Here is an 11,681-nt window from a genome sequence, read left to right as displayed (position 1 = left end):
GCATCGGATAAATGCGTCATTGCACAGGATAAACACGCCAGTGCATGGGATAAACATATCAGTGCATGGGATACACGCATCATTGTGTGAGATTAACGTGTCATTGCATGGGATTTAAGTAAGGTATCTGATTTAAGGATATTTATTTTTTTTAATTATTTTTTAAATAAAATTTTATTGGCATTTGATGGTAACAAGAGGCTTCTACAGCGTATCAACTTTTGGGCAAATGCCCATCATAACTTTACAATCAAACCATACATCTCTTGAGTCCCCCCCCACCAAACCCCATAGTTCAAGGCGCGAAACAGATCGTCCATAACACTTCTCCTAGAACAACTCCGACCGGGCTAATGGCCGTCTGTGGTTAAACCGACTCCCCCAAAACTAAGGCAAAGTGTTACATGCTATGGATGGTTTCGGGCCGGGTCATGAGACCTCATGATTCTCAGGGCGTTTCCTCTGTGTGGCCGAAAGCCTCCATAAATTGTAGTCAGTCCATCTCTATCTGGGCGCACGAGCCCTGCGTAGCCGCTGTGAGTCTTTCCATGAAGTAGATATCCTTAGCCACGGCTACCCACTCACTTTTCGTGGGAAGGCCGGCACTTTTCCATCTTCTAGCCTGAGCTGCTCGAGCTGCCAGGAGTAACGAGTGTGTCAGGTCGGGAAGTTTCTCCCAACGTTCATCCCTGAGCTGAAGGCCAAACATTATCAGGATAGGATCTTGTGGGTAAACCCCCTCTCCCGCCTCCCTTAACCAGCTCAGGACCTCAGACCAGAAGGCTTGAACCTTCGTGCACGACCACCACATATGCCAGTAGTCGGCTTTTTCCCCACATCCGTGCCAGCACTCTGGGTCAATGTCCGGGAACATCCTTGAGAGGGTGATCGGGTCATACTGCCATCTATGTAGGAGTTTGACAGCATGTGTTTTATATTGGCAGGAGATGGATGTCTTAAACGCCCTGCTGCAAATACGTCCCCATAGCCCGTTCCCCACTCCACAACCCAGGTCCCTCTCCCATTTCCTTCTAAGGCTTTTGGTTGTTCCCTCCCGGGGGATCATAAGGGCTCCGTAGAGGAGGGAGATGAGTCCTTTCATTTCTACGTGAGAGTCTAGGATTTTTTCGACCGGGGTGAGCTTTCTTTGTATGCAGGGCTTTAGTTTGGGTTTCATTAGGACACCCTTGAGACGTAGATATAAGAGCGGGGAGAGGGTACCAATTGCCAAGGCCTCCTCAAGTTCCTGAATGGGAATGAAGGAGTCCTCACGCACCAGCTGACCGACTCTGGCTAGACCTGCCTCGAACCAGGACTGGTAGTGTTCATGGCCTGGGATTTCCTCTAGAACTGGCGTGGACCAGATGTGGCTCAGGGGCGAGGGCCAGGTAGTCACCTTTTCTCTAATTCTTTTTCCTGTAAGTGCTTTCCACATAGTTCCAAGGATGGGGTGGTCCCTGATTCTTTTGGGTAGTTTTTTTCAGGGGGACCCATAACCATTCCCCCACGGTGACTGGGTGTAGGTAGACATTTTCAAGGAAAACCCATTGTTTATTGGGGTCCTCCCTATTTTATTTTTTGACATGTTCATTGTATATGCCCATATTTTTCATATTAGTTTCATGGTACATATCCACATTTATTTCTCTCTGTAAAAGAAAAAAAAGAAAACACCAACAGACTCATTTTATACTAGGTTTAAATTGCATGCAGGGGAACACCAACGTTACCATTTATAAACTGTGGAACTCCTGGATGCAATTTTTAATCCTGACCAGGAGGGGAGAAGGAAATACTGAAAGTGAGGCAAACTCGCTTCACTCATTTCATTTTCTGCTCTTTCTCTTGAAAAAGTAAACGTAGTCTACAAATAATGTTTGCAGGCAATCATAACGAGGCTGGCGGTAGCAATGGCACCCGTGAGCAGAACTTGCAGTTTGCCGGTCCGGGAACTATGGTACCGGAAGGCTTACTGGTACCGTAGTTCCCGGACCAGCAAACTTATAATGAGGCCCAATGTCTGCTTAAGGATTCCTACATAATCCACCTGGTTTTTACCAGGTGCAAAATGGGGGCTGATTCAGTAGGAATCCATTAGTTTTACGCTCACGTGAGAATCTCATGCATGTGTAAAATGGAGAATCACACAAAAACGAGAATGTCAACCCGGCAGAGATATTATCACAGTTTTGTGCCCCTCCTCGTCTTGTGTCAGCACGAACATGGGGAAGAGTCGGAGGTGGAGCTGTAAATGAATTAGGCCTCTCCCTCTCTCACTCTCTCTCTCTGTCTCTTTCTCTTTCTCTCTCGCTCTCTCTCGACCCCACCCAAAGCACATCTTTAAAAGGAAAGGGGGGATTCTTTTTCAGTTTTGGGTCCCCTGCTGTGAAACAACCCCCGCCTCAGCAGTTGGCTAATTGTATCTCACTTGTTGTTACCACCTCGTTGAGGGGTGGAAACGATGACACAAGACATGGATTGCCTGAAACCAACTTCTTCTTTATATTCAATTTACAACTGGAAACCCGTGCTTCCTTAGTCACCTCCACTTCCTGCTCACGTGTTTCACTTCCACGTGGGGCCTCCTTAAATGCGCAGTGTCCTTTAGCAGGTAACACATGCCTTTTCATCAAGCATTGAAGAGACAGGGTCGTCCCCATAGTAATTTCCTCAAACTCCTGCATGTGGAAAGGGATAGTGGTTTGCAGTGGTGTGCCCTCCAGTCTGCTCACTATTTTCATTGGAGGTGGACCTCCTGCAGCAGCAGTCCCTTTGAGAGCACATAAGGCTCATTTGGAAGTAAGGCATTTGTGGTGCATGCCTGCATTGCATATCTTTTCTTGATGGTCCTGACTTAGCCTTGTCTGGAAACTGCAGCTTTACCCTTTTTTTCTCTTCAGCTGGACCTCCCACTTCCCGTAGCTTCGTGCAAGTTCAGCTGCGCAGTACAGTTCGTGTGGCGAGCTTGCACTCAATAAGCCACTCACAAATATCAACATAAATAAAGCTCAATCTAAAGCTGCTGCGGCTGGGGTGATCAGCAGCATTGGTGAAGCAAGAGGAATACCTGAAACAGCACAGGGAAAAATCACTGCTCTCCTAAAGCCCCTTTCAGCCCATAACATGGACACCATTTCTGCTGCAAATCCTATGGAAGACGTAATGTCGCAACCTAACAGCTCAGAGCTTGAACCCATCGATAACAATGTTTTACTTAACTTGTGCCTAAATTTGCAGAACGAGGCCAAGGTGGGCCCACAGGCCAATATAGCAGTGCCTACTTCTAGCCCGAGAAATTAGAACACTCATATGGCCCCTTGAACCAGGGAAGTCATTTGGGGGTCACCAGGCAGAGTCCCCTGCTAACCCTGTGGTCTCCCTTGCTACCCACAAAAATAAAAAATAATCATATCTATATATATTTTTACATTGGCGCTCCTGGGCTGTGGCCAGTGCCATGTGGCTCTTTGTTTCTGGAGTGGCTGGAATGTATGTTGAAGCCTCTTAAAAAACAAAGAGGGTTCCACAAGTGTAACCCTTTGAGCAGTGACCCTTAATAAGAAAGAATAGGAATAACACATATTTGTCTTTCTGGAATTCTATACAATAATTGCTAGACTATTTAAAGGGTTGAAAAGTTATGCTCTATCACTTCCCATGATGTCACTTTGGGGTGGGGTCAAATGACATCACTTCCTGTAATGTAATCAGAGGTCAAGGGTCATGTGATGTCACTTTCGCTACCCGTGGCATTTTGGTGAAATGACGTGCCTGCCTTGCACGTCCTCTAATCTGGCAAAGGCCTGAGACGGTAGACCCCAGCTGTCCTGATAGTAATTAGTATTGTTGACACCCCTTTGAATGTGGAAACGGAGGGAACAGTGTCATAATAGACAGTGGATTTCTGATCATTCCACACAGGGGCAGATACAGAGGGTGCCTACAAAGAAGACACAGAAAGAAAAGTGCCCGACACGTAGGAATGGAAAACAAAAAAAAGAAGAAGAATAATTCAAATAAGAAAGCACCTAATAAAAGTGCGTCTGTGGCTACACAGTCCCTAGCAGCAACCTTTCCTATTTTTTTTAATATAATTGTTCATTCATAACGTGCTTAATACCAGGGGCCTCATTACAACTCCGGCGGTAGCCGTGCCAGTAAAAACGTGCGGTCCGTGAAGCCAGGCATCGAAAAATGTATCTCCCCAGTCCCATTAGAGTTCCATAAGACTAATGGGAATGGGGAGGATGGTAGCACCAGCACCATTCATAATGGTGCCGGTGCTACCGTCAAAGTCTGCGAGCGGGAGCCAGTCTGCCCGCCAGGTCAGATCTGGCGGGCGGGAGGGCATCCGGCCCGCAGACCTGTACTCTGCCGGTTCGTTAACAGGCTTACCGGCACCGTTGTTGCAGGACCGGCATGGTCGTAATGAGGCCCCAGGAGTGGTTTCTAAGTGCAGGATTGGGATTCAAACCTGTGTTGTGCTGCATTGTCTTGCTTCCAAGACAAACGCATTGCCTCTGAGCTATCCTTCCAATCACCTGGCCACCTTGTGTGCCAAGAAACTATGAACAGTACAACACCATAGGGCCACTTGGAAGGATTTGGAGGACCACACACAGGTTGGTCATTTGGACCCATGGATATACAAGTCAGCTATCAATCCTCTGCGCTCAGTGAACGGAGTGGCGAGCAGTGACCCCATTGACCAGCCGCGCCAATTTACCTCTAACACTGGAAATGGAAATGCACTATGGCCTCCTTCACTGACACCACTGGCCCATGCTGAGGGGTCTGGAGCACGTAATTCCATCTTAGCTGTTGACAATATTTTTGAGAACCTAAAATGTAACAAGAATAAGTATTGAGGTCGTTTTTGGGGTCCAACCTCTTAGATCCTGCGCTCTTGTTTTTGAATTGCAATTTGCAAGTGTTGCGTCGGTGTGAAGTTTTTACAGAGGAACCACTGCCTCACCTCCGAGGTTTTAATAGAATTTATACAAAGTTTTCACACAGTGAATGTGCCATGTTTGTAGGTTATTGAAAAATTAGAACAAGTTAGGTCACTTCAGACTGTGAAGCCGATGCGAGTGACTTGAGGAGGCACTTTTGAGGTGGGATTGAAACCCAGTGACCTATGAGAGAGACTACTATCATACGCATCCAAACTTGGGGAACTTAAAGTGAATGTGTTATTGATAAATGCCCTGTTTTGAGAAAGGCTCTGAATGGGCTGAAACACGTGTCAATAAAAAGGGCTCTCCTATGGGAGTTATATGATTTGCTACCCTACCTAACTTGTTCTAATTTTTCAATAACCTACAAACGTGGTGCAGTCACTGTGTGAAAAATGTGTATAGATAAAATGTTACAAGAATACATCTCGAAAAATTAAGATGTTGGATGTATATGCAACCTCTCATAGCCTGTCCCTAAACAGCCCCAATATCATTGAGTTAATTGTCTCTGCCAATTTAAAATGATTGCTTCGACCGACATTTTTCTGTTGGATATCCCTTCTACACCTACAGAAGCTAATATGCATTAGTGCATTTCGTCTCACAAGTTATTACTGAATTGATTATGTCTTATGCCCACAGGTTTCTAGAACTTGGCTATGACCTAATTAGATCAGGGGAGCCAATATCAACTAAGGCTCCTATATCTGTGTCGGGCTGCCCATTCCATGATGGCTGGCCGTGCCACGTGCACTGGAGTGCCTAGGGCTTTGCTTGTGATGTAGCCCTGATTGGCTGGAGTGTTGTACAACTGACCTATTGGAGAGCCGGCAGGCTTGGCTGGCCCTCCGTCCAAAGGCCCACTCCTGGCCCCTGCTTCCAGCAATCTATTGCTTCTGTGCACTGCACTACTTTCCATCGAAGCAACACAGTGATGGTGGCTTTGTGCCTCTCCCCACACCACCAGGAGACTGCCAAGGCACATCTCCATATCCTGAGCAAAGGTAAGCTATGGGGGCTTTTATTCAAACTGAGCGCGATCGAGCGCGGGATATCAGATTTTTCCATAATGTACCTCCGCACTAACAACAACTAGCTGCTTTCATTGGTATCCCTAATTTGTGAACTTATGCTACTGTGCATGCACGTGTTGTCTGGAGACAGCACACTTTTGCCTTAATATTCTGTGTGGGACTGGCCATTCCTGGGATTTTCCTTGTGCTGTAAACTTGATTGGCTGGAGCATTGTACAACTGGCCTATTGAAGAGCCTTCAGGCTTGGCCAGCCCTACCTCTAGAGACCCACTTCTAAGGCCCCTGTCTGCTCCCTGCCTGCTGATGGGATGCTCACAGGTGAAATGTTTTGCCTGAACCCTGTACCTCGCTGTCCCACTGTTGTATGCATGTGCCTGTGTGCCTGAACCATATACTTTGCTTCCCCCATTGTATGCATGTGCCTAAACCCTGTACCTCACTGCCCCCCATTGTATGCATGTGCCTGTGTGTCTGAAACCTGTACCTCGCTGCCCCCCAGTTGTATGCATGTGCCTGTGTGCCTGAACCCTGTACCTCGCTGACCCCCTCTAGTATGCATGGACATGTGTGCCTGATCCCTGTACCTCACTGCCCCCCAACTGTATGAATATGCCTGTGTGCCTGAACCCTGTACCTCACTGCCCCCTGCTCTATGCATGTGCCTGTGTGCCTGAACCCTGTAACTCACTGCCCCTCTGTTGTATGCATGTGCCTGTGTGCCTGAACCCCGTACCTCGCTGCCCCCTGTTGTATGCATGTGCCTGTGTGCTTGAACCCTGTACCCCGCTGCCCCCTGTTGTATGCATGTGCCTGTGTGCTTGAACCCTGTACTACGCTGTCCCGTGTTCTATGCATGGGCCTGATCCCTGGACCTCACTGCCACCCTGCTGTATGCATGTGCCTAAACCCTGTACCGCGCTGCCCCCCCTGTTGTATGCATGGGCCGGTATGCCTGATCTTTGTACCTTTCTGCCCCCCTGCTGTATACATGTGCCAGTGTGCCTGTGCGCCTGAACCCTGTAACTCGCTGCCCCCGGCTGTATGCATGTGCCTGTGTGCCTGAACCCTGTACCTCACTGCCCCCTGCTGTATGCATGTGCCTGTGTGCCTGAACCCTGTACCTCGCTGCCCCCCTGTTGTGTGCATGTGCCTGTGTGTCTGAACCCTGTACCTCACTGCCCCCCTGTTGAATGAATGTGCCTGTGTGCCTGATCCTGGTACCTCACCACCCTCCTGCTGTATGCATGTGTCTGTTTGCCTGAAACCTGTAACTCACTGCTCCTGTTGTATGCATGTGCCTGTGTGCCTGAACCCTGTACCTTGCTGACCCCCTCTAGTATGCATGGACATGTGGGCCTGAACCCTGTATCTCACTTGCCCCCATGTGGAATGCATGTGCATTTGTGCCTGATCCCTGTGCCTCACTGCCCCCCTGCTGTATGAATGTGCCTGTGTGCCTGAACCCTGCAACTCACTGCCCATCTGTTGTATGCATGTGCCTGTGTGTCTGAACTCTGTACCTCGCTGCCCGCTGTTGTATGCATATGCATGTGCCTGTGTGCCCGAACCCTGTACCTCGCTGCCCCCCTGTTGTATGCATGTGTCTGTGTGCTTGAACCCTGTACTTGGCTGCCCCCATGTTCTATGCATGGGCCTGATCCCTGGACCTCACTGCCACCGTGCTGTATGCATGTACCTGAACCCTGTTCCGCGCTGCCCTCCTGTTGTATGCATGGGCCGGTATGCCTGATCTTTGTACCTCGCTGCCCCCCTGCTGTATACATGTGCCAGTGTGCCTGTGTGCCTGAACCCTGTACCTCGCTGCCCCCAGCTGTATGCATGTGCCTGTGTGCCTGAACCCTGTACCTCACTGCCCCCCTGCTGTATGCATGTGCCTGTGTGCCTGAACCCTGTACCTCACTGCCCCCCTGTTGTATGAATGTGCCTCTGTGCCTGATCCTGGTACCTTACCGCCCTCCTGCTGTATGCATGTGCCTGTTTGCCTGAAACCTGTAACTCACTGCCCCCCAGTTGTATGCATGTGCCTGTGTGCCTGAACTCTGTACCTCGCTGCCCCCCTGGTGTATGCATGTGCCTGTGTGCCTGAACTCTGTACCTCACTGACCCCTGGTGTATCCATGTGCCTGTATGCCTGAACCCTGTACCTCGCTGCCCCTCTGTTCAGTGGCGCCCCCAGACATTTTTCATAGGGGTGGCCACACTTGAAGTCTTGGGGTGGCACACCGAAACAAACATAAATAAATGAATGGGCCGGTGGGGGGGCCCGTGCTTTTATAAGGGTGGCCATGGCCCCCCTTGGCCACCCCTTGGAGGCGCCCCTGCCTCTGTTGTATGCATGTGCCTGATATCTGTACCTCACTGCCACCCTGCTGTATGCATGTGCCTGATCCCTGTACCGCGCTGCCCCCCTGCTGTATGCATGGGCCTGTGTGCCTGAACCCTGTACCGTGCTGCCCCCTGTTGTATGCATGGGCCTGTGTGCCTGAACCCTGTACCTCACTGCCCCCCTGCTGTATGCATGTGCCTGTGTGCCTGAGTCATGTACCTCACTGCCCCCTTGTTGTATGCATGTGCCTGTGTGCCCGAACCCTGTACCTCGATGCCCCCCTGTTGTATGCATGTGCCTGTGTGTCTGAACCCTGTACCTCACTGCCCCCCTGTTGTATGAATGTGCCTGGGTGCCTGATCCTGGTACCTCACTGCCCCCCTGTTGTATGCATGTGCCTGATATCTGTACCTCACTGCCACCCTGCTGTATGCATGTGCCTGATCCCTGTACCTCGCTGCCCCCCTGCTATATGCATGGGCCTGTGTGCCTGAACCCTGTACCTCGCTGCCCCCCTGTTGTATGCATGGGCCTGTGTGCCTGAACCCTGTACCTCACTGTCCCCCTGCTGTATGCATGTGTCTGTGTGCCTTTTATTTATTAGTATTTTTTTTTTATTCGTATTTTTAAAGCGAGCAATCAGCCCGTGGGCATTATGGCGCTGTTACAGATAGAAGATTTGGCTGGTTACAGGAATGAAGGTAGTTAAGATTACAATGCAATTTTTGATTTACAGTGGCATTTTTTCTTAGTTACATACGTTGGCAGTACAGACATCAGGGTGTTAAAGGTGTAGTTCATGTCAAAGATCATGTCAGAGGAGGGGAATAGATTACGTAAAGAGTGTGGTTTTGAGGGACTTCCGGAAGGCGAACAAAGAGGGTTCGGCTCTGAGAGAATTGGGGAGGTTATCCCAGAGCTTGGGTGCTATGTGAGGGAAGCCAATGCCACCAGCTTTAGCTCTTCTTATGGTGATTACTTGGAGTTGGTTGTCATGGTGGCTTCTTTTTGGACGAAGGGCGGATTTCCTGGTTAAGGTTTCTGATAAGTAGGAAGGAGCGGTGAGATTGATGCATTTGTGTGCGAGGGTGAGTATTTTGAAGTTGATTCTTTCCTTGACTGGGAGCCAGTGAGCATTTCTTCGGGCCTGTGATACATAGGGCCTCATTACACGGTAGGCGGTAAAAATTGCTAATTACCGGCATGGCGTAAATAGCGTGTCCGCCCTCGCAAGAGGCCGCAAATTGCATGCCATTACGAGATCGCGGGCACGAGCCTACCGCCATGCCGGTAATGAGCCTACCGCCATGCCGCAAAAGTCCCCAAAAAGTCCCTTAACGGCATCCTCGAAAGCGCTGTTAGCACTTCCGACCTGCCACCACATGCAAATAGCGGTTTCCGCAAATGTCGGTGACCGCCATTAGCGGTCACCGCTAATAGCGGTTACCGTAATATTGCGGAACCGGAAATAGCGTCATCGCACCGGAACGGGAAAGAGCACGGCGGCCATCTTTAAAAACACAATCCATTGCCATCCGTCTTATCCAGGACACCTTACCAGGAACCACGTTGGGAAATACACCAAGGACACCGTGAAGATGCCCAAGGCCGTTAAAAAATCGTCTGAGCGGCAACGCAAGGAGAAATTTTGCAAGGAGGTGCTCCTTATGCTAACGCAGACACTAGCAGACAATGCTCATGTCGTCTTCAACAACGACATGCGTCGGGAGACCATTGTGAAGAAGAAGGCCATCTGGGAAGAGGTAGCCCACAAGGTCAGCGTGGTAGGCACCACAACCCGCACAGTCAAAGACTGCCGAAAGAGGTGGGATGACCTCCGGCTCCGTGTGCGGAACATTCTATCCGTGAACCGCAACCTGGCTACGGGCACAGGAGGAGGCAGTGAATCGCCAATCAAGCTCACTGAGTGGGAGGAGACATGTGCATCAACCATCGGGGTGGAATGCATTGAGGGAGTTGGACAAATGGAGCATGGCGTGGCCGTTTCGTCCGATGGAGGTGAGTGTATGGATCAAACAATGCACAGTGAAGTGTGATGTTCCCCCCAATCATGTGTCCATATGAATGGCGTGGCTCCAGCCACAAACAGACATGCATGCATCACCACATGCCCGTACAACACAGACCCATTCATGCATGACCCACCCAACATCCCCATTACCTGCATCCACACTAAAGAGCCCGGAATGCATAGACTGGCATGACGTATTCATTTTGCTCAAGGCAGGTCGACCCATTACTGATGGTTGTCAACATTTCTCACCCTTGCAGGATCACACACTGACACTGAGGAGGCACGCACTTCCACACCTGCTCCCACATCCAGCAAAAAAGCAAGGAGGGATGCCACAGGGGACACCGCCACATCCACAAGGGCAGCCAGGACGAGTGTCCATGACCACAGGGACAAAAGCAGCCGGAACCCCAGTTGCACGCATCCACAGGCCATGGCTGCTCCCGTCGTGGCACCCACGGAAGTGTGTCTGCCAGCAGGTGAGGGCAGCATCGAGGGAATGCACTCTGCTGCCACCAGCTCAACGGGTGAAGCAGCAGCCACGGCCCCACCTTCAGATGAGGAGGGCACACCTGCCATTGATGCTGATAGCCAGAGCCCCAGACCAACAAGCCCCTTACTGGCAAGCCCGAGGTACTCCTCAGGTCCGGGTAGTCATGGAGATTCACCCACCCCTGAAGGGATATGGAGCCCCCAGATATCCTCTCCTGATGCAAGTGCAATGGGACCAGGTGCATCAGCCTTCCCACCAGCACCCACCATGCGACATGACCTCTCGACCATCTACCAGAGGCAGACCAAGATGAGTGGCCTAGTAGGTCAACATGTGGCAGAGACAGCCCGCCTGAGGGAGGACATTGCTACACTTGCACAGCAGACAAGGGAGGGCATGGAGGCATGCACCAGCCGAATCTGCAGTGAAATGGCCCAACTGCGGCAGGCCATGAACCGCATAGCAGACGCTATTGAGCGTCGGTGCCCACTCACGGCCCAGGAAGAACCAGGCCCCTCCTCGTCTTGGAGTTCACGCCAGACTAGTCCCCTGCGCCGGTCTATGCGGAACCTGCGGCGCCCGGCTTCACAACCACCAGATGACGATGCAGGCACTGGCAAATAGGGCCACCAGGATTTGTGTGCCACATGTGGCAATGGACACATTCACGTCATGAGACTCACATGGGAGTGTTGAGGGGGGAGGGGGGTAAGGATGTGTTGAGGGGGGAGGGGGGTAAGGGTGTGTTTGGGTGTGTTGAGGGGGGAGGGGGTAAGGGTGTGTTTGGGTGTGTTGAGGGGGGAGGGGGGTAAG

This window comes from Ambystoma mexicanum, chromosome 2q (assembly GCF_040938575.1).
Source record: "Ambystoma mexicanum isolate Mex_15411 chromosome 2q, UKY_AmexF1_1, whole genome shotgun sequence".
NCBI lineage: Eukaryota > Metazoa > Chordata > Amphibia > Caudata > Ambystomatidae > Ambystoma > Ambystoma mexicanum.
This window is presented reverse-complemented; position numbering follows the sequence as displayed.